Source organism: Nycticebus coucang, chromosome 23, assembly GCF_027406575.1.
Source record: "Nycticebus coucang isolate mNycCou1 chromosome 23, mNycCou1.pri, whole genome shotgun sequence".
NCBI lineage: Eukaryota > Metazoa > Chordata > Mammalia > Primates > Lorisidae > Nycticebus > Nycticebus coucang.
The window spans coordinates 29,958,545-29,985,666 of record NC_069802.1 but is presented as its reverse complement, the minus strand read 5'-3'; positions in this window follow the sequence as shown (position 1 = coordinate 29,985,666).

The window sequence follows — 27,122 nt, the reverse complement described above, 5'->3', positions numbered from 1 at the left end:
TGCCAGTGGCTGAGTTCATGATCCTGAAAATCAGAAAGCTTGGGTGGTGAGAAATCTGGGTCCATTGCCATTCTGGGAATGAATGATAATCAAAATTTTCTGGGGATCCTTTAGAAATAAAACTCCTGGCCACACCCTTAGATATTTAGCAAATTTGCACTAGAGTCCTAAGAAGTCTGAATCTTTCATAGGCCCCTCCGTATAACCCAGGATTTGCAAATAGTGGATATGGAAGAAGAACAAGAGACAATCACTGGAGTCTCTCGGTTCTCGCTGGGAAAACCCAAAGACTGGAGGACAAGGTTGAAGTTGTTATAGGGTGGTAGAAGATAAGACAGAAAGAGACACTTTTGTAACAGTTTTATATATCCATGTGTCTTTTTGGTGTCTGTATGAGGGTAACTCAGCATCATTTTGGTGTTTACAGGAGAATTAAGAAGGAAATTGAACAGTAAAATAAACATTCTTAAAGACATTTGCTTAATTGGCAAAGCCATACTATAAAAATTGTGGTCTAACAATCTACAGAATCAATGGTGTGGATTATTGCTTTTGTTTTAGTGTTTTTTTTTTTTTTTTTAAGGATTCTTGAGAGTGCATACTAAGCAAGAAAGGTGTCATATGTCCCGAGAGTCTGGGGGCAGGAACAATAGAAGTAAAATTGTTACCTGATCTGCTTCACTTAAAAGGTAGACACCAGTAAATCATCAGTTTGTAATTTTCTAAAGCTACAGGCTACAGAGATTTAGCCAAACACACTGATCCTCAACCCACTTGATTTTTGATCACTAGAAAACTGGAGTGAAAGAAATGAATGAAAAGCAAAAACTCTGTGTGATGGGTCCTCTCTAGTCCAACAGTCAACACTAGGGAAAGGTAAGGAACTACAACACACGGGCGTTGTTTTAAGTTCAGAATCATAAGCTGTATAGAATTTATGCCCTCACTGCTAGGGTTCAAAAGAATGTTAGAAATTATATATATATATATATTAAATTTAGAAATTACATATATATAATATATAATTCCTGAATTACAAAGTTGGAAACATACAGATGACATCCTTTGGAGGAGTGGAAAATACTTTTTTTATAGTCAATGTTTAACATTATCAAATGCAGATAAACTTTTAAAAAGCATAGCTTTCCACTTACAAAGAATCCTTTCATCAGAATTTATATTCGTATGTCTAGCAACCATTGCTGTTTACATCTCAGGCTGAAGACTTCCACATTCAAAAAGGACTCTCCACCCAGTTGTAGCAGCAACTCTGTGTCCAGCATCTCCAGGGCAACTCAAAAAAGATGCTCCAAGCCCCGTGATGTTAGGTCACCGAGCCACCATGTGGCTAACTTACATCAAGGTATACTAAATGCTCCTGGTGTGTAATTATCAACATTTCAATGACTAAATAAATGAACAGATCAGATTGCACATGACCTTGTCCATTCTGGTGTACTCTACATATTGTGGTGTCTAGAAGGTTCTCTCTGCCGCAGCACAAGGCTCTTTCTAGCTGTGGCACTGCTTTAGGAGATGAGGTATTGACTTTAGTGTGTTTCCTCTCTTTTCCCCTTCAGACTCTTGAGGCTATCTTTTCCTTTTCATGGGTTTTCTCTAAAGCAAAGATAACCATTCTAATTACCTGTCACTTAAATAGGAGATTTCTTACTTTTAACTCAAAAAGATACCTGTCACCATGGTGATGCTGTTTATCTCAGGTAATGCGAGTTCCAGCTGTGATGGACTTCACAGAATATCAGTCTTTCTGCACCCTCAGATTGTGATTCCTGCCATTGCCACAACTTCCCCAGGGCAATAAAAAAAAAAAAGGCACTCCAAGCTCAGTGCTCTCAAGGTGCAGGAAAATCGCTTCTGTCCCTGACTCCAGGGTCTTCTAAAGTGCTTTGTGTGGACACACCCCATAGTTCCTGCAGAACTGGAAAGCCATGGCTCACCATGGCCCTGACCCTGTTCAGGCGAAGTAAATGATCCAATAGTTTCTGCAGTTGCAGCTGACTGGTTACACTCCAGGAGCAACAGGGGAACTCCGGTGTTAGTTGTTGTCATTGCACAGCCAACTAGACACACATGTGGCGTAGGAGGTAGGGAAGCTAAGAGAATGGCATCTTTTGGTCTGTTCTTTATTTGCCACTGAATCACCCACTTCAGATGTTTTTAGTGTAAGAATCAGGGCCCTTCTTCTGGTTAAAAGTCCTATTAGCACAAGGGCAAAGGTCCGGGTAGATGTATGAGCTTTTTTCATTTATGAATATGGTTTTTGAAGTGGACATTGTTGAATAATAGTGATACTAGTAATCACCTTGCAGCATAAATTTGCCTGCTGCTTTTCTTATCCAGTGAGGTAAGACTGACTCATCAGTTTAAATGGCGCTGTGTTCACATGCCCTATGGCCCATCCAAAGAGGATAAACCTGGATAAACCTAGGTTTTCATGAGACAATCCTATTTTAGTGTCCATCTCTCATTTTATTCCTGTTTCTAACAATAAAAATTATGTTTTCGTAAAGGATTGTAATAAATATATGAGTATAAAAATGAGTCAAAGACTAACAACAAACTAAGAGGACTTACTTCTGCTATCAAAGAAACCAATCTGTTGAAAGGTACCTAAAGTAAATTAAATAGTGAAGGAAAAAAGGCGTGCTATTGGAATTCAAACCCCATTAATTGACAGTCACACCTGAATATGTAAATTGCATGACATGCTTGACAAGTCATGAGGTTTACTCAGCCAGTTTGTCCCAGAAAATGTCTGACAGGTGATCTAATCAGTAGAGCTCAGACTCTTGTCAGATAGGTTTCAATCCAATCCAGTTATGAAAAATAATAAATCAATATCTACCATATGTCAATTTCACAAGGGATTCAAAAAGTCACCCTTCACTCTGTAAGATTAAGAAGTATGTCATTGCTGGTTTGTTCACAGGTTCCTAGCCCAACAATGGGCCTATAGTAAAGCAATCAATATATTCATTTATATGAAGGAATGGATTCATCCCCTTTCTTCCAAGGATTGAAAACATAGTCTTAAGGGCTGATTGCACTCTGTAGCCCAGAAAATGCTCTCACACACCTGTTTGTTTCACACATCCCTAGGAGGTAGGCCGGGAAAATATCATTGCTTTGACTGCCTGGTGAAACAACTAATTACTGGAGAGTTTAAGCAATTTACCCAAAGCCAGGAAGGTAAGAAAGAGCAAGGCAGGGAACATTCCTTTCCCTATAGCTAGAGCAACATACTCGGGCCCGGTCCGTGGTTTTCCATATAACTCACCTGGTAGGAAGCCCTTGCCTGAGTAATGCTCCCCCTTTGTCCATATAAAGATACTTCCTTCAGGAGATCGCTGCCACACACCACTGTGCTTTGCAGGCAGGAACTGACATTTGCTCAGTCCTGATGATGTGACAATGGCAGTGGTAGATTTTACATGGGTTAGCTTACTCAGGCCCCCTAATTACTCCCTCATATTCATATCATTTCCCATTTGAGGTAACAGATAAGGGAAAATTAAATAATTTGCCCAAGGCCAGAGTTGGTGAGTGGTAGAGGAGGGATTTCAACAATCACAGCCTTATTTCAAAGCGCATTGTCTTTACTTTATTACACACTGCCTCCAAGAAAGGAAAATTAGCTACTCTCCACAAATTATCCGGGAACTTTTGCCCTAAGAAATAACCGAGCATGATTGCAGTGAACCTCTCTAATAAGAAGTAACCCTGGTTTCCTTTGATCAGAAAGAATGCTCAGAACTGCGTGGTGTTTACAAAGCCTTGCTCCAGGAATTGCTTTCTTTCGGCTGAGATGTGAAACCACAAACTAGTTGCTTTGGGTAATTAAAGATCCTTTACACCATCTGAATGTGTCAACAGCAAGTGTCCTGGGTAAATTTCAAGTAAGCAATTACATCCTGCCAATCTGAAAAGCCTTTCTAATTTCATCCCCCTACCCTATCCACTTACTGTACTTTTAGCGTGGCAGAAGATAATTCTAAAACAACCACACAGACAGTTATCCCAAATAAAAATAAGAAAAATGGGCATTCTTTCAAGGAGTGCGTCAAGTTCTTCTGTATCACTGGATAAAAGACACATACAAATGCAGGGGTCCACATTTCCCCTTACATGTTAGATTTTCAATGGTTAAATTCAAGCAACCAGAAATGAAAGCTGATTGTATCTTCTTTTCCATTTCATTTTTACCTGCTGCCATGTGTGTAAATCAATTTATTCATCTTATAAGAACTTTGCACTCTTTAAAGGAAAAAAAAAACTACTGAAATATTACATTTATAGCTAGACGACCTAATGCCAAAGATATTTTTAAAAGAGTTCCAGTCTAGAAAATAAAGTGTCATCCTAAAAATCTATCACACAGGCTTTATTATAACAAGCCATGTTATGCCTCAAAGGGGGAAAAAAAAATCTCGACAAGAATCCATAATTTGCAGGGCATTTTTCTCATAGAACATAGCATCAGTAGATCATTTTAAAATTTACTGGCAAACCAGCTGGATAAGTAAATAGTATAAGTAGAAAAAAGAATACATGCTATTTTATAAATTAATTTCCCAAGCAAAAGCCCTCAAAAAATTTTCTTTTATAACTAATCCTTCTCACTTAGGAATATGGTACATAATCATGCAATGTATAAACTAATGGTCCAGCTAATAATTCTGTAATTGCTATGAAAGCAAATGAACCAGTTGTTAATTCTATCTAAAAGCATTTGAAATGGTTTTATAAGACATTTCCCACTCCCAAGCAAATACACCCACACTACACATACACACACGTATACATACACAATTGATCTTACTTCCAAAAGTAGTTTTGGAGCTATGCCTCAGAATATTGAGAAATGTAAAGGCAGAAAAATTGCATAGGAATACATGTCTATTTCATTTTCACAAAGTCCAAATGTTTCTTATATCTTTATTCCCTAAAAATTATTCACACAATTCATATTTATCAAACTATCAAAAAAAATAAAAGTTATTTAGTAGGGTCACTATGGAAAGTTGGCTGTTTTCTCCAGGTCAAGTGTATCAATTCTTCATACTGGTCACTTAGAACCCCATCATCTTCATACTTAGTTAAAGGTATAGAGGCTACAGCCACGTTCAAGTTAAAAGAAAAAGGAGATTAGTGTACAGAGAAATTGAAACCATTCTTTAAGAGTGGAAGATGTCAAGCAGCTGAAGATCATCCCCAGATTTAATCATGGAATCATTTTAGATCAATCTTAACCTTAATTCCATCTCTTTCTAGATGTCCCTAAACCTAGAAGTTGGTTAGAATTATACCCCACTTCCGAAACTGGAACACCAGCATGCTTAGTCTATAGTTAGAAGAGATTAAATTCAAGAAGTTGAAGAGACTTGAAGCAGAGTTGACCCTAGAATGCAAGCCTATAGATTTCCAAGTTGATTCTCATGTTGCTACACAGCAAATGGTATCCTTCTCTTATTTACCTACAAAATATAAATTCTATGAGTATAGATCTGCTGAGTCCAATATTAACTGTCTTGGCAATATTTATCTTGACCATGACCTGGCTTGGAGACTATTCCCAATGAATGCTTCACAAATTGTCCTCCTGCTTTGCCTAGCATCCCCAAGACAATCCCAACCTAACTTTCTCACGTTATCTTTCATGCTTCCCAAAATTAACCTCATATATCTGTCCATGACAATATCTTATAAAAAGCAATATAAAGCTCCATTCTCCTTTAGGAAATTAATTTTGTGTTTTTATATCCCTGAAAATCAGGTAATGACAAGTTCATGAGAACTTATAAAAAACACTTGCCATGGGCTCAACTATCGTTTTGTTCCCCAGCCATTCCCCAGCTAAGAATAGTCCATAGTTTCTCTGTTACTGTGAAGGTTTTGACAACTACACAGTCACTGTAAAAATATGCTCTGGGCTCTGAAGTAATCCATCTCATTAAAGCCTGACCTCTGACAAAAAAGGGGGGGGCAGGTAACGAGTTAAATATTTTACGTGTTTCTCGTGGCAAAATATTACACAAAATGGAAATTGGCTACCATCTTAGAAGAAGTAATGGTGCAATAGTTTTCTTAGATTTCTGATTATTGTAGAAGAAAGCAAAGAGGAGAGACCAGCATGAATAAACATCAGCTTTGTCCCATGGATTCTTCATGTATTATTTTGCTTAATTCTCACAACTATATTTGCTGACTAGTATTATCCTCATTTGATGGAGGATGTTGGTAATGATGGGAGAGATTAAGTATCTTGCTCACTGCCACACAATTGGTAAATAAACTAGTATAAACCTACTGTAAGCTCTACTTAGTCCAACATCTATGTATAACTTTTCAAACATTTCAAAGGAGCTAGAAAGAGAAGAATAAGAAATTTGAAAATGGGCGGCACCTGTGCCTCAAGGAGTAGGGCGCCGGTCCCATATGCCGGAGGTGGCGGGTTCAAACCCAGCCCCGGCCAAAAAAATCACAAAAAAAAAAAAAAAGAAATTTGAAAATGTTCTGGAATTAATCTACAATGAAATATGTATCACCATAAATTCAAACAGATTGCACACTGTATTTCAATATTACCACATTGTTGGAAAGTAGTATATTCTGCAAGGAAAAAAATGACTTATTAGAATATTTCAAATATAAGATTTCCAAATAATTGTATTTCAACCATTTATACCAAAAATGATACTATCTCGTTCATTCTTAAAGTCTGATACAGAATCTCCTAGATGATGTTTTGTTTATAATTTAGGGACTTTATCATTCAAACCCAGATATCTTCAAGCTATTTCATACTCAGTAGGTTGGAAACCAAGAGAGATTATTAAACCTAGTCCCATTAAGTTTGAAGAAAAAAATCTACAAGATACAATGAATTTATTCTCATGAACTCCCACTACTACAAAAGAGAATCACTAGCCAACTAAGAATGTGGGAAGAATGCAGACTTTCCCATTTACACTTTATATAAATCAGCTTCAACATCTTCCACAATGGTAAGCAGCCCATGGTACGGTTGTATCCAATGCTGGACCTATCGGTAACAGGAATCATAGTCAAGGGAAGATGTATATGAAGTGGAGAAAAGCAAGGAGGAAATATAATGCATAAAAGAAGTTGCAATCCATGAGTTTGAACCAGACACTAGTTCAGTCTCCAGCAACATCCAGGCGTCCAACTCTGGTTAGGCACATTGTCACAGAGCTGCTGTGGAGCCTGAAGATGTACCAGGATTCAAGGAAAATGAACATTTAGCTGCCTCCCCACAGGGCACCCCTGGCCACTGGGGTTTAAGCATGTAATTCAGTATTGTTAATTACAAGCGCAACTTGTACAGCATATCTATAGAACTTCTACACCTCACGTGATGAACTCTATACCCAAGAAATAGAAACTCCCCAGATAATTCATGTAAGTGAAATCATGAAGAATTTGTTCTTCTGGGACTGGCTTATGTCATATGGCATAATGTCTTCAAGAGTCACCCATACTGTAGGATATGATGTGATGTTCTTTTTTTATGGCTGAATAACATTCATTCCATCGTATACACACACACACACACCCCACTATGGTGTGATGGTGTGTATATGTCCATCACGTTTCCTTGATCAATTTGCCTGAAATGGGATAATTTATGAAGAAAAAGAATTTACTTCTTACACATATAGAGGTTGAGAAGTCCAAGGTTGTAGGGCTGCATGTGGTGAGAACCTTCATACCGATGTGACACTCTGCAGAGCCCAGATGGTGCAGGGAAACACCTGATGACAAGGTGAAGCATCCTAGCTCAGGTGTCCCCTCTGCTTCTTAGAAAGCTTCCAGTCTCACTCCCATGATAAGCCATTAATCCCCTAACCTATTAAGCACTCATGGCCTAATAGCCTTTTAACACCCCAGGTTGTGATACTGCCTTGTTGGGGATTAAGTTTGAGTATGATTTTTGGCACGTGCAAATATTCAAACCACAGTACCATTCATTCATCAATGCATATTGGCATTGTTTCTTGGTTACTGTGAATAATTCTGCAGAAAATATAGGAGTGCAAGTATCTCTTCAAGATCCTGATTTCAACTCTGTGTAGTTCTAGCAAAGAGCAGGTGCCCAATAAATACTAATCGAATCAAGGAACTATTTAATTAATCGCATCTACAGTGTCAACTCTTTTATTTTCATCTTCACCTAGAATGCCTCTAGCCAGTCTTGGGTTTGGACAATATAGAATTTTAGAGACATGATCAACCAATTTATTTTATTATTGAACACACGGAGATCACTGGTAAATTGTTTAAGATTGAAAGCCACCTGGTGTTCTAGGTAGAATTTGATCAAATGAGTACTCACCACACTTTACTATCTTTATGCTTAGAGTTGGGAAATTCTACCTTTAAAATCATTTTAGGAATCCTGAGTTCAGAACCAGGCACTTTCTTTTTTCTGTTCTCTTTGCTGATTCCACTTCATCTCTCCTTCCTAAGCTCTGCTCTCTTCCCCATTCAAGATATTCTCTCTGGGAAGTCCTGTCCTTGTCTGTGGCTTCAGTTCTCCTTGCTGATCCCCCCAAATATGCTACATAATAATACTGTGCCCCACTGGGATCCTCTTGAGATCTGGGTGTCCCTCCTCTAGCTCCTGCTGTTAACAACTCATGCCTATGACTTTTAGAAGATTGTTCTTGGGCACTGGAATTCCCTCACCCATATAGAGCACCAGAAGTACCTGGAGGTTTTTGTGCTTTTTTCCCCTACACTCTGGAATATTAAACACAGCTCTTTTCCTTCCACTGGAATGAACTCTTAGGTGTAATTTATGCTGTGCAGAGGCGGAGGCTGCAGGTATGAAAATATTCTAGGGCTTCTCTTCTTTCCTTTCCCTGTTCTGTTTCTCCCATTTTCTTAATAAACTATTTGCATCCAAATTTTTGGTTTAGGTTATGCCTCACAGAGAACTTTACCTATCCCATAAAGTTTATAGCTGTCTCTGAACCACGAGACTCAGACCTCTAATTACCTGCATGGCAACTTCACTCAGTAGCTCCCAAGCTCCCAAGACAACCTTGCAAGCTTTGAAACCAAACTTACCACCTTTCTCTCCAAATCTGCTCATCTCCCTGCATTTTGTATTTACGTGGAGTACAGCACCATCCTTGTAGAGCCCACGCTAACTGCCGGGGTGGTTTCTCCATCTTACTTTCCAACCAACCACCAATTCCTGTTATTCCTCTTGCTAAATTAACAAAGCACTTTATAGCTAAATTCATTGTGTCTTCCACTTGAACTTTTGCAATAATCATCAACTGAGGCTCCCCAGCCCAGATATTCTGCCCCATTTATTTTCCATATTACAACCCGAGTGAGCTTTACAAAAATAGTAATGCCATTATTATTCCTGTACCCTATGTAATAAATGGAAACAAATCCTTCATAAGTTCAAGGAAGAGTCTGAACATTTTATGAAGTCTTTTGTATCTGGGCCCCTGCTAACTTTCAGAGAGTCTGTGCTTCACCTACCTGATACTTTTTTTAGGTCACCTAACAAACCATGTCTTCTTGGCTTCAGACTCTTGCCCGGGAGGATTTCTCTTTCTGGAAAGTCATGTTCATCTCCAAACATTGCCCCTTGCCCCACCACCGCCACTCTCAAGGCTTCCTTTCTCTATTTTTATTTATTCAGTCAACAAATTATTGAGTCTTTATGATATGCCAGGCACTATTCTGGGGAGTGAAGTAGCCAGACCTCTAAATTCACAATAACTTCATGTCTTGGTTGAAAATGACAACTTTTTAAAGAACTACAAAGAATGTATTTTCAGAGCTCTGTGTACCTTTACCATGGGTTTTGATCTGAACTGGGATGTTGTCCCTGGAAAGTGACAATGTTTGAGTTGAGATCTGAAGAACGCACAGTAACTAAGTGAAGGGGAGTAAAAGCAGTCTTCCAAGCGGAGGAAATAACCCAGGAAAGACCTTAGGATGGGAAGAAATATGGTATGTAAATGAGAATAAAGGTAGGCATTTAATTTTGCCTTTTCATGGATGTTTGGTATTGAGTTTTTGCCTAGCTGTAGAGCCCAAAGATGTCCTCACGTTTTTTTCCCTAAACATTCCATATTTTGCACTTTATAGTGATGCATGTTGAGTTAATTTTTGTATAAATTGTGAAATCTTGGTCATGGTTCACATTTTGCCTAAGGATAAAATATGGGTTCTAGCATCATTTTTTGAAAAGGCTATCTTTCCTTTGTCATGTAATTGTGTACCTTTGGCAAAAGACAATAAGGCATATATATTTGAATTTCTCTCTCAAGTCTATTCTATTCCTTTAATCTATATGTTTAACCAATACCAGAAAACACGTTAATCTCTAACAGCCTTTAATGCAAAATAACCTTTACAACAAGGAGTCATATACAGAGACGAAATTACCTGAGCTTGTTCACTAGCTATAAAAAATAAATCCTGAAAGTGGATAGAGCAATTTCTCCCACTTCCTTCATCTTTTTCGTACCTGGTCAGCCAGTCCAATTCCTCTGCCTTTTGATATAAATTGTAGAATAATCTTGTCTATGTCCACGAAAAAAATCTCGCTGTGAATTTGATAGGAACTGTACTGGGCATGTATATCACATTGGTAGAATTGGCATCTTTGCTATGTGAGTCTCCGGATCCATAAATAATGTGCATGTCTCTCCATTTCTTATGTATCTTTGATTTTTTTGGGTTAGTGCTTTATAGTTTCAAGCATACAAGACCTGCAGATGTTTGGGGAGTATAACCCAGATTCACTTAACCTAGAATTCTGAATTCTGTCTTATTTGTGACAATAAGAGATAATCTGACGGGGGGTGGGGGAGTCATTCATTACAGTAACCACAGAAGCACAAGGGTATACTAGTCAGAAATATCCTCCACTGCCAGGTTTGTGATTGAACATTCAAGAGCATTATTATATTAGACAATAGTTAAAATTCTATTATGTTTATTTTGTGTTTATTTAACAGATTTATGCTAGTCTTCTATTCCTATTGAGTAAGAAAAAAAAACTATGTTCCTTTTTGGAATATCATACATAACATTATTTACAACTAATGCATGTATAAAGTATTGCATTAAAACATTGTATAAAACCAAGTAAAGATTTCTATATTTGCTTATATGCTACTCTGTATGATAAAATTTGGTTCAATTGTAATTAACTAATAATTTTGTATTTGTTTACCTTCTATCTTCCTCACTAGGATCTAATCCCCTTGAATGTAGGAAGCAGAGCTATCATTTTTTATCACTGGCACTCAGCAGATACCCAATAAGTATTCATTGAATGAATAAAATGACTAGAATAATAATTTATGGAGGACTTCCCCTTGCAGAAAGACATAATAGGTTTTCTTTGTTCTATTCTTCTTTTTAAGAATAGAAAACATTGATTAAAAATTATCAAAAGTGCAAATGAAACCTTTATTAAAATATATATATAAAAAGATACTCTAAAAGGGGAAGAAGAGAGACCAGCTAGTGAAGTTGGTACGGAAAGAATGGCATGTAGGTGAATTTCTTGTGTTTTCTTTTCTTAAAAAAAAAAAAAAAGCTGGAGAAGTTAACAACCCATAAAGCAGATAAGCAAATAGCACCCTCCCAGTTGTGTCAGGGTAAGATACCTGAGGAGCAGTCCTGAGGTCCCTGCATCCCTCATCCAGCAGTGTCAGCAAAGGCCACGTGGGACACCTGAGTTCACATTCAATCCAGCAAAAATGGGTAGCCCTCCCCCCTGGATTTCCATGGAAGCAGACATGATAACTTGTCATTCCATCTCCACCTGCCAGGATACAGCCAGCACTCCCTTTCCTACAGGACTGTGTCAGAGGAGACATGTTAAATAGAGGATTTAGGTAAGGTTGAAGTCTTATTATAATAATAATAATAATAAAATATTCAGGTTTCAATAAAAAAATAAAAAACTATCCTAGAAAAACCCAGAAAGATTCCAAAATGCGTAAGAAAAGACAACCAATAGTTGTCAAACCAGACATGGCACAGAAATTAAAATTAACTGAAGATGATTTTAAAGCAGCCATAAAAAAGCACAGCTTTCTCAGGGAGCAGTTTTGAACATGCTTGCAACAAATGTAAAGATAGAAAGTTTCAGCAAAGAAATAAAAGATAGAAGGGTGAATCAAATGAAATTTTAGAACTTGAAAATAGTATAGCCAAAATAAAAATCCAATGGATAGACCAGATAGCAAAATGGAAGGGATAGAAGAATGAGTTAGTGAATTTGAAGACGGAATAATAGAATTTATGCAATCTGAATAACAGAAGAAATAGACTTAAAACAAAATAAATAAGATAAAATGAGCAGAGGCTGAGACACACACGGGAGTATGTAAAAAGATTTAACATTTGTGTCATCGCAATCTGAAAAGGAGAGGATAAAGATGTTGAAATGGCTATCTGAATTAAAATTTGAATTAAAATCCCAAATTTGTATTAAACATAAATTAAACTTGGGCTCGGCCTCAGCTGGTAGGGCGCCAGCCACATACACCAGAGCTGGTGGGTTTGAATCCAGCCCTGGTCTGCCAAACAACAATGACAACTATAATCAAAAAATAGCCAGGCATTGTGGCAGGAGCCTGTAGTCTCAGCTATTTGGGAGGCTGAGGCAAGAGAATTGCTCAAGCCCAAGAATTTGATGTTGCTGTGAGCTGTGACACCGCGGTACTCTACCAAGGATGACATAGTGAGACTCTATCTCAAAAAAAAAAAAAATTAAATTTGAATGAAAAACAAATAAAACACTAGAATACAATGGTAGGTTGAAACAGGATAATCTTGAAATATGTGGACACTTAAGGGCACATTTCTAAATAAGTCATAAACATCAATCAAGAAGTTTATTTATTTATTTTTTTGTTTTGCAGTTTTTGGCCGGGGACAGGCTTAAACCCACCACCTCCGGTACATGGGGCTGGTGCCCTACTCATTAAGCCACAGGCACCACCCCAATCAAGAAGTTTAAACAGATATAAGAAAATACAGAATGGGGTTTCTGAGACACCATTGCACCATAGCACCAAGAAGAAACTTTAGAGAACTAAAGATACATGACAGAAAAATGGAAAAACTTTAACTCAATAATCTAGGCTCCCACCTTAAAAACTGAGGAAAAAAGCAAAATAAACCAAAAACATGAAGAAGAAAAAACATACTAAAGAGCAGAAATGAATGAAATTAAAAATAGAAATACAATAGAAAAGTCAAGAAAACCAAAACCTTTTTCTAGGACAGCAGTGATAAAAGTGACAAGCCTCTAGGAAGACGGACAAAGAAAAAAGGAAAGAAGACTCAGATTAAAAATACCAGTAATAAACAGAAGCTATACATGTGAATCCGGTAGACATCGAAGAGGCAATAACGGCGCACTAAAAACAATTTGACATGTGAAAAGTTGACAGCTTAGACAAAATGTATCAACTCCACAAAACTTACAAAGTGTTACAACATACCCAATGTAAAATAGATATGCGTACCAATAATTTGAATAGCCCCTTACTAAGAAAATTGAATGTATAGCTAAACAAACAAACAAGATTGTCGTGCATATGACACTCTTCAGGACCCCAGCACTATTTCTTTGTGTAATGTCCAGCGACATTATTTGTCTTGGGATTTAGCTGACTTCTTTGTCTACCATCCTCCAAAGAGCATGCTGACATTTTTATTTGATGAACTGCTGAGAAACCACAGCAGGACGGAGACCAACCCATCAGAAGTGAATTGAGGATGTCATTGATGTGGAGAGGTAATTAGGAGACCCCGGAGAGTAGGACACCGACTAAGAGCCATGTGCTGTTTCAGTGCCACTCTGCAGGGTGTCTTCTGAGAGCCACGTGAATGAAGGTGACGCGTTCTCAAGCCTCACCACTGCCCAGGTCTCCTCTGATGGAAGTCAACTGCCGAGGTCCCACCCTGTCCCCAAAAATGAAGAATACGAAGACAGGCAGGAATTTTCTCTTTCACAGTTCTTGAAACAGTGTTCAGTTTGCCCCGACAAGAAGCTGAGAACCTGCCTTTAGATCCTTTACCAAGCATGGCAGCTCCATCTCTGTCCTGTCACTCAAGCCTATCTTGACTATAAACCCTTTAAAAATGACAGCAACCACTCTGTGTATAGACATATACCTGTGTAAGTATACGCATATGTAATATATAAACGTGTGTATGTTTGTTCAAATTGTATGCATATAGTTTGTTTAAACCCCATAAATGCATTAATGGACACAGTAATGATTTAATAAAAAAATTAAGAGGAAAGAAAATTTTCTCGGAATGAATCAATCCCATGAACTTACAGAAAAAGTTGCTAACCTTAGAAGACCTGAATTTGTATTGTTTCAATAAATAGGGAAACAAACTATATTGTAAAGATTTCATAAGAAACTACCTATGACTATTCTTTTTAAAAAGCCACTTAAAAAGTCCCTTTTACAAGAGGGACTTTACCTAACAACTGCAATCAGTATAACCTAATTCTTAATACCCTCAATGAATCCCAAACAATAAAAAAAAAAAAAGCCGCTGAATGCTAAAATGTAAAAATTTCCTGCATGATAACCATCATCTCTTTCTCCTTCCTTATCACCATCAAGCATGACATATCCTTCCAAGTGCACAGTCTGCTTTTATCTATTTAGCAAAACCCTCCTTTGGCTGCCACACCATACCCAAATATTTGGCTTTGATTCATGCCCCTTGATTCATTACTGGACCTCCACTTCAAATATTTGCCTTAGATGTTATTTATTTCAAAATGATTTTTTATAGAACTATTGTATCTTCATTCTTATAACTCACATTCTTCATTGAGTCAACCCTGTTGAGTTTCCCAGTCAAATTCTGTCACTTTTTTTCATAGCAAATCGAGATGCTTTTAGGAATGAGAAGTAACATTTTTCTTGGATCCCAATTAAGTGCCAGACAAGACATTGAATTATATATTTTATTGCCATCGTCTTATTTCATTTCCACAACCTCTGGATGTAGGTGTGTCTATACTCAGTTTTTGAAATGCCTAACAGAATCACAAAGAAAATAAACCATATAAAGTCACATATCTAGAAAATGATCGTATTAGGACTCAAGTCTTAGTTTGTCTGACTTCAAAGTATTTTGAGCTCTTATCTCCTGTAAGAGCATTTTTTACAACCAAGTGATGAAAAGAGATTTTTTTTTTTTTTGTAGAGACAGAGTCTCACTTTATCGCCCTTGGTAGAGTGCGGTGGCATCACACAGCTCACAGCAATCTCCAACTCCTGGGCTTAGGCAATTCTCTTGCCTAATTCAGAGTAGCTGGGACTACAGGTACCCACCACAGTGCCTGGCTATTTTTGTAACAGTTTGGCTGGGGCCTGGTTTGAACCCACCACCCTCAGTATATGAAGCCGGCACCCTATTCACTGAGCCACAGGTGCCGCCCTGAATAGAGCTCTTTTACAGGAGGAAAATTGTGGTGGACACCAATTGGTGATTTAAATTATGATACTCACAGTGTTATTAAATACAAAAAGTTTAACTTTTATCCTTATTACTATGAGCAGCCCTCACACTCAAAAACATTTTCTCAGGATATTAAACAGTTTTCTTAAACTCACTATTTGCAAAGCTGATCTCCAACTATTCCACTATATTTCCAAACCTAACCTTTCAGGAGGTTTTTACCATTGACGTTAATGGCAACTGCATTCTTCCAATAATTCAAGTCGAAAATAATAATGTCACCCTTCACTTCCTTCTCTCTCTCACTCTCCACCTCTAACCCATCAGTGAATCCTGCAGGCTTTATGTTCAAAACAGATCCAGAATGCAAGCTTTGCTCACGGCTCCCACCACCCTCCTCTTAGTTCAGGTAATTGACACTTCCCACCTGGAGCAGCCTCTGCATTTGTCTTCCTTTATGTCCACTGTAAACACAGCAGTCAGAGGAATCCTGGTTGAATATAAATCAGATCACACCATTTCCACTCTGCAATCTGTCCAATGACTCCCCTTGGACCCAGAAGAAAAGCCCAAGCCCTTTCCTATGAGTGTAGCCCAGGCTTTCACCTGTCTAACTTGATTTCGGTTTATTCTGTCCCTTATTTAGACTGCTCTGGCAATTTGGAACTGATTGCTCTTCAACAAAATCCGCATGCTCTTTTTTTTTTTTTTGAGACAGAGTCTCACTATGTCACCCTCGGTAGAGGGCCCTGGCGTCACAGCTCACAGCAACCTCCAATTCTTGGGCTTAAGGGATTCTTGTGCCCCAGCCTCCCAAGAAGCTGGGGCTACAGGTGCCACCACAATGCCCAGCTATTTTTTTTTATTGTTGCAGTTGTCATTGTTGTTTGGCAGGCCCGGGCTGGGTTTGAACCCGCCTGCCTAGGTGTATGTGGCCGGCGCCTTAACCGCTGAGCTACAGGCGCTGAGACTGGCACTCTCTTCCGTAAGGTATCTGTACCTGCTATTTCCCTCTGCCAGAAATGTTCTCCCCCTGGTTTTTTACATAAAAAGTTATACACTTTTTTCAGAACTTCAATGACATTTTACCTCCTCCTTGATACCCTTTGCTATTTTAATATTCCTCCTAATAATTGATCAGAATCTTATACCCTGTGCAGTTTATATGTTCATTTGATAACAGTCTGCCTCTTTCATTTTAATAAAAAATCCATGAGAGAAAACATATCTGTCTGTTCAGTCTTATATTTATAGTAACTAGATGAGTGATTTGTACACAGCAAGACAATAAATCATTGTTGAATGAAAGAATAAATGTAAAATTAATGGAGCAACTGCAAACCAATAACATTAAATTTGAAAATGTTAGATTAATGTTATGGATTACTTGTATGAGATATACATGTATATATGTGTATGTACACATATATGTAGAATTTATTGAAACTAATTTGCTTATGTTGCATTCAGTAATAGAAACACACTTTTATGCTTTCGTATAGAACTCGTTTTTGAATTGAATCTTCCAAATCTGGCTATGCTAAGCTATCATTATCACATCTCTTCATTTTCTTATTAACAATGAAATGGTTCTTTATTTTGATGGGCTAATCGGTATAAAAGTGCAAGCTATAACATCAAAGGAGAAATTATTTCCATTCTTTGCATATTTACTATTACATTTATTGCCAATGAAGTGTGGATAATTAGTGTATGAAAGATGGAAACCGCCCCCCAGACATCATTCTGCAGTGTGGGTGAGTGTGGCGGGAGCATGGATTGCTCAGGAAGATCATACTTCAGGATGCATGGAGTCTTCACTTCCACCCAGGACTCTTCCCTATGTGAAATGGTGGGTCATTGTAAACACAATGACAATTATGGGAAATGAAATGTTTGCCAATACTCAATCACAAGGTTGTTATACAGGTGACCCAGAATATGCATATATATGTGCGTGTGTTATTTTAAGATTTTCAGCAAGAGGAGAATGCAACATCCATGAATTCTCATAGAAATTGAGAATATGTCTACAGGCACCCAGGATCCACAAAGCACCGTTTAAGAAACACCCCTTATAACGCAGAGTTTGAAAAGCAAAGTGTGATAAATGACATACTGAAGTATTATAGTAGATTCCACTCAAAGAGAAGTATTCATCTTGTGAAAAAAGGGCCGTCTTATTTAAAGAGGTGACATTTATGCTAGGACCAATTTTAGCAAGATAGCAACTGAGGAAGAGGAAGTTTAAGTAAGGAATAGAAAATGACATGAGCTAATGAGAAAACAAGAAATCTTTGGGTTTCTTAAGAAATTTTGGAAACCCTGCATTTGCTATAAAACAGGGTTCAAGAAGAAAGTTAACATAGATTACCATGCAGAGAGAATCTGGATACTAGATTTACTGAGAAATCAAGATAGGCAGTAGGGTTTTTTTTTTTTTTTTTTTTTTTCAGTTTTTGGCTGGGGCTGGGTTTGAACCTGCCACCTCCAGCATATGGGGCCGGCGCCCTACTTCTTTGAGCCACAGGCGCTGCCTGATGATAGGCAGTAGGTATTCTGTGCCTTCTACACCTGTCAGCACACTTGTAAGTATTTTTAATCAGCATCACAACCCTTTGAAGTAAATACATTTTCATTTTTTCCCCTTTACTAGTCTGAGAAAAGTTCACTATCTTTTTCAAAGTCATACAGCCCAACAGATCCTATAGTTTGAACCCAGAGCCCCTGTAACAACTTTGTTCTGGACCTCTGAGGATCTAGTGCAGAGCATTTCAAGAACGAGAGCCCCTCCAGAAGACAATAAAGTATGGATAGTTGATGTAGTATGGAAAAGTGCAGAAAGCTCTCAGGAGCAAGATGAAATATTTTGTAATAAGAATCTCCTAAAACTTAATAAAATAACTTAAAGATTCAGTTTTCTCATGAGGCCAACAAATGGGCCTAATGATCTAGTTTCTAATGATCTTTTGCGTTTTTACAAACCTCATTGTAATGAGGTATCTCTCCTTTCCGGCTTCCTCTCACCATCCCTCTCCCTCCTGTGGCTTCCCAACTTCACGCCATGGCAGCATTTCCTTTTATATCAAGACCTATGACAGTTCTGACTGCTCATTTATCTCTGGTCGCAATAGCTAAATATTTCAGTAGTTTGTGCCTCCCAAATAGGATGTAAGAAGTTGTTGGCCTTCAGTAATCCCACCAATGCTAAATCCGGTCTGAGAAAGCTTGGAAAAATCATGTTAAGATCTTTCTTTCTCCACCTCAAGAGCAAAGGGAACACTTAGCTAAAAAAGTTTAAAATTTCCAAGAAACAAAATTCAAGCAGAAGAGGCAAAGTGGTTTTGTTTTCTCCTTAGTACATCATTTAAATTTCATGTGTGCGCTTTCATCTGCCAGCAAGAATGGGAAATGGAATGTCCCTGACACTCAAATTAAAATTCTTTTAATTTTAATAAATATGCAATGGACATTCCTTGTGCTTCTCAAAATATTCTCTTTCCTGAACTATGCAGTCTGGTAACTGATGAAAGCACTATTTCTCGCTGACACACAAAATACAAAGACATTTCATATAATCTTATAATAATATGCCTCTGGATTAAGAGGCTTTTTCTCCCCTGAAATGATAGAGTGGAGATGTATTTACCTCTCTCATTGTGTTTAAGGGAAGGTGGAAAAAGACATAGAAAATAATATTATAGTATCATTTATATGTTTGCGATAACTCTAGATTCTCAAGAAAATAATGTGGTAGGTGTTCCGTTTTACAAAAGCATACTTTTCAATGATTATCCTTGGCATGGTTAAATATTTTTAATGATTTAAAGAGGAATAAATGTTATTTATCAATAGCGTCTGCAGTAAAAGTAACACTTGATCACTGTTGTATTAGGTTTTATTTGTGGAAGAGTTGGGAATTAGAACAATGTATGGATCACAAGGTATAGGAATGACTCCATACTCAGTGTAGATCAATATGACAAAATGCAGCCATTCCAGGCTAAAAAGTGGTCATGCGATTGTATGCACCACCTTCTTTAAAATATCTGTTGAGTCCAGCTATATGCCCCTATTTGTGCTGAAGATAAGAGCTGCTGGGTTAAGTGAAAAGGGCCGTGCAAAGAGGTAGTTCTTGACCTCATAAAACTTTTCTATGGAGGTGGAGGGACACAGGTAATGAACAAATAAACATACAAACAAATAAATTATATTTCAGCCCTCAATGCAGCATGGTAGAAAAACTACAAAACAAAAAATCTAAGGGAAACGTGTACATGAAAACCTGGACAGGATTAAATATTTACTTAGCTAATTATTATTTAATGACTCTGGGAAGATTTTTACATTTTCTTGGCTTCTATTTCTGCATGTGTAATATGAGGCTGTTACACTGACTTATCTCCAAGACCTCCTCTATTTTACATGATTTTAAAATCTTTGGGTTGACTTTCTTGGCTACAAAAAGAAAAGGAACACTTTCCAAAGGGAAGAAATGGGCTCCCCACACAAATAGCATCAGGGCCTCAGCTAAAATGCTCATGGTCCTTCTAAGGTAAGAAGGTCCAGTCATGTCAAAAGGTTGAATTCTAAGTCTCCAGTAAATATGTCTGATTAAAAAGTTCTCATTAGGGTCAGCACCTGTGGCTCAAGCAGCTAAAGCGCGAGCCACATACACCTGAGCTGGTGGATTCAAATCCAGCCCAGGCCTGCCAAACAACAATGACGGCTGCAATCAAAAAATAGCTGGGCATTGTGGTGGGTGCCTGTAGTCCCAGCTACTTGGGAGGCTGAGGCAGGAGAATGGCTTGAGCCCAGGAGTTGGAGGTTGCTGTGAGCTGTGATGTCACAGCACTCTACCCAGGGTGACAACTTGAGGCTCTGTCTCAAAAAAAAAAAAAATGTTCTCATTAGTTTTACTCTCTCAACTCCGTTGAAACAAAACCAAAGTGATTTTTTTTCTTGTGTGAGGAATGATACATTTTTTCTCTTAACATTTTTTTTATTAAATCATAACTATGTACATTAATGCATTTATAGGGTATAATGTGTTGATTTTATATACAATTTGGAATGCTTACAGCAAACTGGTTAACTTAGCCTGTAAACTCAAAATGATGGAGGAGTCAACACCACCCAGTCTTTCCAAGCTGCAAAGTCTGTAGCTTAGCAGAATAAGAAAGCTGACTTCTAAGTCAGTACTTGAGAAAGGAATAAGCAACTATATTTAGTGAAACACACACAAAAAACTCATAAATTGTCACCACCTAGTACAATCTTAGTGGCAGCAAAATTAGGGCCCAAACCTAGAGTACGGACAGAAATTCCATCTCAGAATCTGCTGGACATCCCCTCTCTCAGATTTTCTTCCCCGCTTTTAGCTATGAAAGGCTGACCGTATCGTATTCTGGCCAAAAATTAGGGGTTTTTGCAGGAAAAGTTGTTTTTTTTTTTTTTGAAGACACTGGAATGGAGGTCCCAACGTAATTGAGGACAAGTGTATCCAAAAGAAAACAAGACAATTAAATGTGAGTATATATACTAACTGTACAGACCTGTAGACCTCCTATTCCACTTTTCGAGGAAATATAAGGACTCTCTTTTGAGTAAACCACACAAAAAAATATCAACCAAAGCACTGCCCAATAAAGAAGTTAGGAAAATTATCCCACTCATAGATACATTGCTTCTAATTCATTTTTTTACCCCACCCCTAAAGCTAAGTATGTTCCGACATTTAAAGTTATCATCTGAGATGAATGAAGGAACCAAGGAAACACAGACAAAAAAGCAAATTGTAAGAAAAAAATATTTCAGAAGGAGGAAACATTTTTTTTTTAAACAAGACCATATTATTAATATCCCCAGGGGAACAACAACAAAAAAAAATACTTGCGAGATGTTGAGGCAGAAAAATCGCTTGAGCCCAGGAGTTTGAGGTTGCAGTGAGCTATGATGACACCACTCCACTCTACCCGGGACAACAGAGTGAGACTGTGTCTCAAAAACAAAATGAAAAATAAAGAGATATTTTATCTATGAAGGAAGTAAGTGCAATAAGAGAAATAAAAGAAAATACAATGAACAAATAAGAGCTCTTGCAGTTAAAAATATGATTTGCGTGGTTTAGAGTTAGGAAAAACACATAGAGAACATTAGAGATGCTTTCCAGGAAGTCTAAGATTTGAACAATGGGAGTCACAGAGACGGAGAGAGTAGAAGGAAGGGAAGTCTCCAAGAAAGGAATTCAAGAAAATATCCCTAACCCGAAGTCCATGAGTTTCCAGATTAAAATGACCCCCAAAGAGGCTACCGGAATGAAGGACATCAGCATAAAATTTTAGAAGACAAAGAAAAATCCCACAAGTGTTGAGAGAAAACGCGTTTATACAATGTATAAAGAATCATCCTGGCTTCACAATTTGCCACAGTGATGATGGAAAAATGCCTTGAAAATTCTAAGGAAAAATTATTTCCATTTAAAATGGTCTACCTGATAAACCACAAAGAAAGTGAAAGAATAAATAACAGGCAAGTTATCAAAATAGCTACACAAAGATGTGCTTCCAAAAAATGAGAAGTTAAATCCAGAAACAGGAGAGCCAGTGGATGGAGAAATTGTTGAAATGTTGATACTTTTGACATCCTGGAATAAATAAAATGTCAACAAAATTAATTTCATCTGTATCTTTTTTACTCGTTTAATGTGGCTCCGGTAACAGAAAAGTAAGACACGAGGTCAGAATTATATACCTGGTGGATGATGCTTCTAAAAAGGTTGGAGAGAAGAGATCTCAAGCCAATAGCTGTGAAGCAATCTCATGAGCAAGCTAATTAGAGATTCTCACAGAGCCCCCAAATCCCCTTCCAGGTGATAAAATTGATGGATACTAACGTAAGATGATACCTAAATGGAGGGAATATTTATATTACTTGGAAAGAATTTACAGTTAAATTAGTAATAAGTACATAGAAAAACAAGAAATGAGAAAATAAGACAAATTTAAAGAGAACAAAATGTTGTGTAGAGAAGGCTTATCAACATGCATGGTATGGCTCAGCTGTGAAGATTATGACATAGACAGAATAAGCAATGATTATTGATCCAAACAATAATTATATACAATATGTAGTCATGAAATTATATAAGTAATTATATAAATTTGATAGGATGAGAAGAAGCATCCAGGTGTAGAATGAGGGCTGAGTATAAAGAAACAGAACCAAACACTCAAATTTCATCATAGTAGGAAAAGATTTAATAACTCAAATTAGAAAATCAAAATGTGACAATGTAAGAGTTTTATTCATAGTTGTGGGACAGATCTTTTAAAAGTCAACAAAAAGAGTTACAAGTAATTTATTCTTGAGCGCAGGAAATAGAAGGGCAGATAGACCGCCACCATTTTTTGCAACATACCATTTGTATTTCTAAATTACAAGCAAGTTAAAATTAAAATTTAAGAACATATATAAAAATAGGCTAAAATAACAAGAAATTCACAGAAAAATATCACATAAAATATGGAAAAAAATCTCTTAGTTTCTTATGGAAAGTGAAATGAGATAATTTTGAATCCATCAAATTTGTATAATCTAAAAAGACACTATCCAGTGCCGATAATAACGTGGATAAATAGCTCTTTCTGTGTTGCTAATGAAGGGTGAATTGTCACACTGTTATGGAAAATAAACCCTGAGGTATCTAACAAAATTACTTCACAATCCAACAATCTCTTATGAGGAACTGTTTTCACAGAAATAAATGATAATAGATGAGACATATTAATAAGTATAGTGCATCTATATTATGAAATATTAAGCTTTCATGTAAGGAATTTATTAACTCTATATGCATCAAAACAAGAAATAGCCTTTTGCAGATTTTAACTGAAAAAGTAATTTTGAGAACAACGTCTTCAATAATTTCAAGAACAATGTTAGAAAAAGAAAAAAGGCAGGAGAGAAAAGAAATTCCCTCTAACAGGTATGATAGTATGACGCACCCTCCAGATGAGAGGTGCACTTGTGGCCTTGACTCTCACTGTACAAAAGCAATTCATGTAACCAAAACTTTGTAGCCCTGTAATACTCCGAAATTACAAAAAACAAAAACAAAACTAGTTTTAGAAGAATGGTTTCAATTTTCAAATGTCAATGTATAGAGTTTTCTCAATTAAAAATTCCTCCATATATGGTGTGTATAACTGTATAATTATGAAATATGTAGAATTACGTGTGATGATACACTGTAAATTATTGATTTCAGTACCATTTTCCCCTATGTGAGGAGAAAGCCTTTTTCTGTAGATAGTATTCAGTACACCGTTAATGACCCAGAGACGCATCCTATCTTCTGTACGGCATATCCATGTATGTTCCAACATCTGTAAATGCAGACGTACTTACTATATTCCCTCTGTCTCTTGGCTATAGTGCCCTTAGCTGTGCTAAGCTAAAAAGCTTTTTTGCTTTATCAAATTCCAGTTTTATTTTTGGTGCTGCTGCAATTGCCATGAAGGGTCTTCCTCATCTTTTGATTTTTTTTTTTTTTTTTTGTGACAGAGTTTTCATCCTTCACCTAGGTAAAGTGTGATGGCATTAATAGCTCACAGCAACCTCAAACTCTTGTTGAGCAATCCTCTTTCCTCAGCCTCCCAAGCAGCTGGGACTTCAAGTTGGCCCAACTACTATGGCTGGCTAGTTTTTATATTTTTAGTATAGTAGAAACGGGTCTGACTTTTACTCAGGCTGGTCTTCAACCCCTGAGTTTAAGCAATCCACAGGCCTTCACCTCCCAGAGTGCTTGGATTATGGGCCTGATTATGGGCACATGCCACCATGTCCGGTGTATTTATCCCCCTTTTAAAAAAATTTTTCTTTCACCCTGAAGTTCCCTAAGGGCAGAGACTTTGTTGTGTTTACTTTATCTCTAGTGCTAAAATAGTTCATGGTCAATGGCGGGTATTAGAGGAAAGGTTTTTTAAATTTGCATATGAATGAATAAAGTTACATGCATCATTTTTCCAGTTAAATGGAAAATAGGGAAATATATTTTCCAAAATTAATGTTTAAAATATATAATTGTATTTTTTCTTTAAACAAATAGTTGTTTTGGATATGAAATTGATAGTTCAAATTCAAAGCATTATTGTTTTTCTTTAAACTTTTATACCTAATTTCCAGTTTTACTATGTCATCAAAAATATAGCTTTAAGGCTCTGTGCCTGTAGCTCAGTAAGTAGGGTACCAGCCACGTAACCTCCAAACCAAGGCTGGAGCGTTTGAGCCCAGCCTGGGCCTGCTAAATAACAATGACTACTGCAACCAAAAAATAGCCGGGCGTTGTGGTGGGCCCCTGTAGTCCCAACTACTTGGGAGGCTTAGGCAAGAGAAATTGCTTAAGCCCAAGAGTTTGAAGTTGAGGTGAGCTGTGACGCCTTGGCACTCTATCGAGGGTGACACAGTAAGACTCTGTCTCAAAAAAAGAAAAAAAAGAAAAAAATATATATAGCTTTAAGCTTTTCACCTTTTATAAAGTTATGATTAACATTAAGCTTTATAAAATTTGGTAGCACTTAAGAAAACGTGTTTTTTTGTAGGGTGTCCATTTATGCATGTGTTTTATTTCCAGTTTCTTAACCAAATTATTTGATTTTTTTATCACCCTATGTTACATTATTTCTTTTTATTCCATTTATGTTTGTAAGTACTGTGCCCCTATAAAGTTTCTAATATCAATTGTGTTTTTTATCAATAAAAAATGATCCTTTGGCCCATTCAGAAAACATCTCTCTATTTTAAATCAAGTTTTCAATCAAAAATTATTAGAATAACTTTTTAAAATTTAAATGATGACGCTGACACAATCTGACATACCTTTAAAACAGGTCTGTGTATTTTTATCCAAAATCTATGTCTACTTTTCTTCCCAGTGACCTTAAACTACAACAAAAATCACACTGTTTGGAAGCGGAACAGAGTGTCATTGATTTATACGCAGTCAATGACACAACTGCACTGCATAACAATTCTTATAAATTTCATGTTTTAGTTCAGAGATGAAATGGACTGGAGCAATCCCTCTATTTTGGGGGGAGGGATATCTGTTGGAGTTAGTTCCAGATTGTCAAACCATCTTCTTACTTTTTTGTTTTCATCATTAATCCCTTAGAATAAAAGAGAGAGCAGAAAAGGAAAAAGATTATTTAAAAAAAAAAAACAGACATATAATACACACACAACCCTCTGTGTACATATAGACAGATACAAATATAGGTAAACACGTGTGTGTGTGTGAGTACATGTGTAAGTGGAAAGAGAGAGAACGTTAAAAATGAAAAGTTTGACATTTATTCTCCTTTTACTAGGAGAGAACAGTCTGCTGGTTACTCGGGCTTTGCCGGCGTGCCTGGGTCATGTGTCTTCACTTGCATTCAATTTCTGTAAGATTGCTGTAAGGAGAGATTAGGTGGAGCCTGCCACAATGATGACTTTATTGCACTTGCAATTTGCTTAAATGCATGTTCTTTGACTCTCCCGTCAACCTTTCTGCAGACTTGTCTCCAAACCAGGCTGGGCTAACACATACATGAAAATGTTACCAGACTTTCGTTATTGTCACCGGTATTATTCCAACAACACCTTATCGTACTTGTATAAGACCCAAACAAATCAGGTGCCTGCAGGAGTGATGATCTAGAGCACTCAGGAAGGATGACAAGATTTGTTATTTTTGTCTATTATAGAGTTGGTTTTTTTTTTTGCAATTTTGGCTGGGTTGAGTTCGAACCCACCACCCCAGTATATGGGGCCAGGGCCCTACTCCTTGAGTCACAGACGCTACCATTTAAGGAGGGTTTTTTTTTTTATAGCATTCTTCATACATTGCTGAAACCTCAATTCTTTTTTTTTTTTTTTTAGGGCTAACACATGGTAGAGTGCTGTGGCATCACAGCTCACAGCAACCTCCAACCCCTGGGCTTAGGTGATTCTCTCGCCTCAGCCTCCCAATTAGCTGGGACTACAGGTGCCCGCCACAATGCCTGGCTATTTTTGGTTGTTGCTACAATTTGGCCGGGGCCAGGTTCAAACCAGCCACCCTTGGTATATGGGGCTGGCGCCCTACCCACTGAGCCACAGGCAATGCCCCCTCAATTCTCTAACATATAGAAAATCTTTTATGTTTATCTGTATACTTGGTGAAAGACTATACAATTTTGCTCAAAGAAATAAAGTTAATTTCCAAGTCCATTAACTAAAACAAAAATTCAGCTCCTGATTTTAAACAACAGAAAGCTATAGTTTATTTACCTCGATTATTTGATTTTTTATCACCCCATGCTACAGTTAAGTATTGTTTTTTATTTCATTTATGTAAGTACTGTACCCCTATAAAGTTTATAATCCTTAAGTTTCTAATGTAAATTGTGTTTTTTATCAATACAGAATGATCCTTTGGCCCATGCAGATAATATCTCTCGATTTTAAATCAAGTTTCTATGAATAACTAGGAGAATATCTTCTTAAAATTTAAATGATAAAAATTTTCATGTATTAAAAATAAACTAGACTATACTGCTCTCCATAGAATTAGT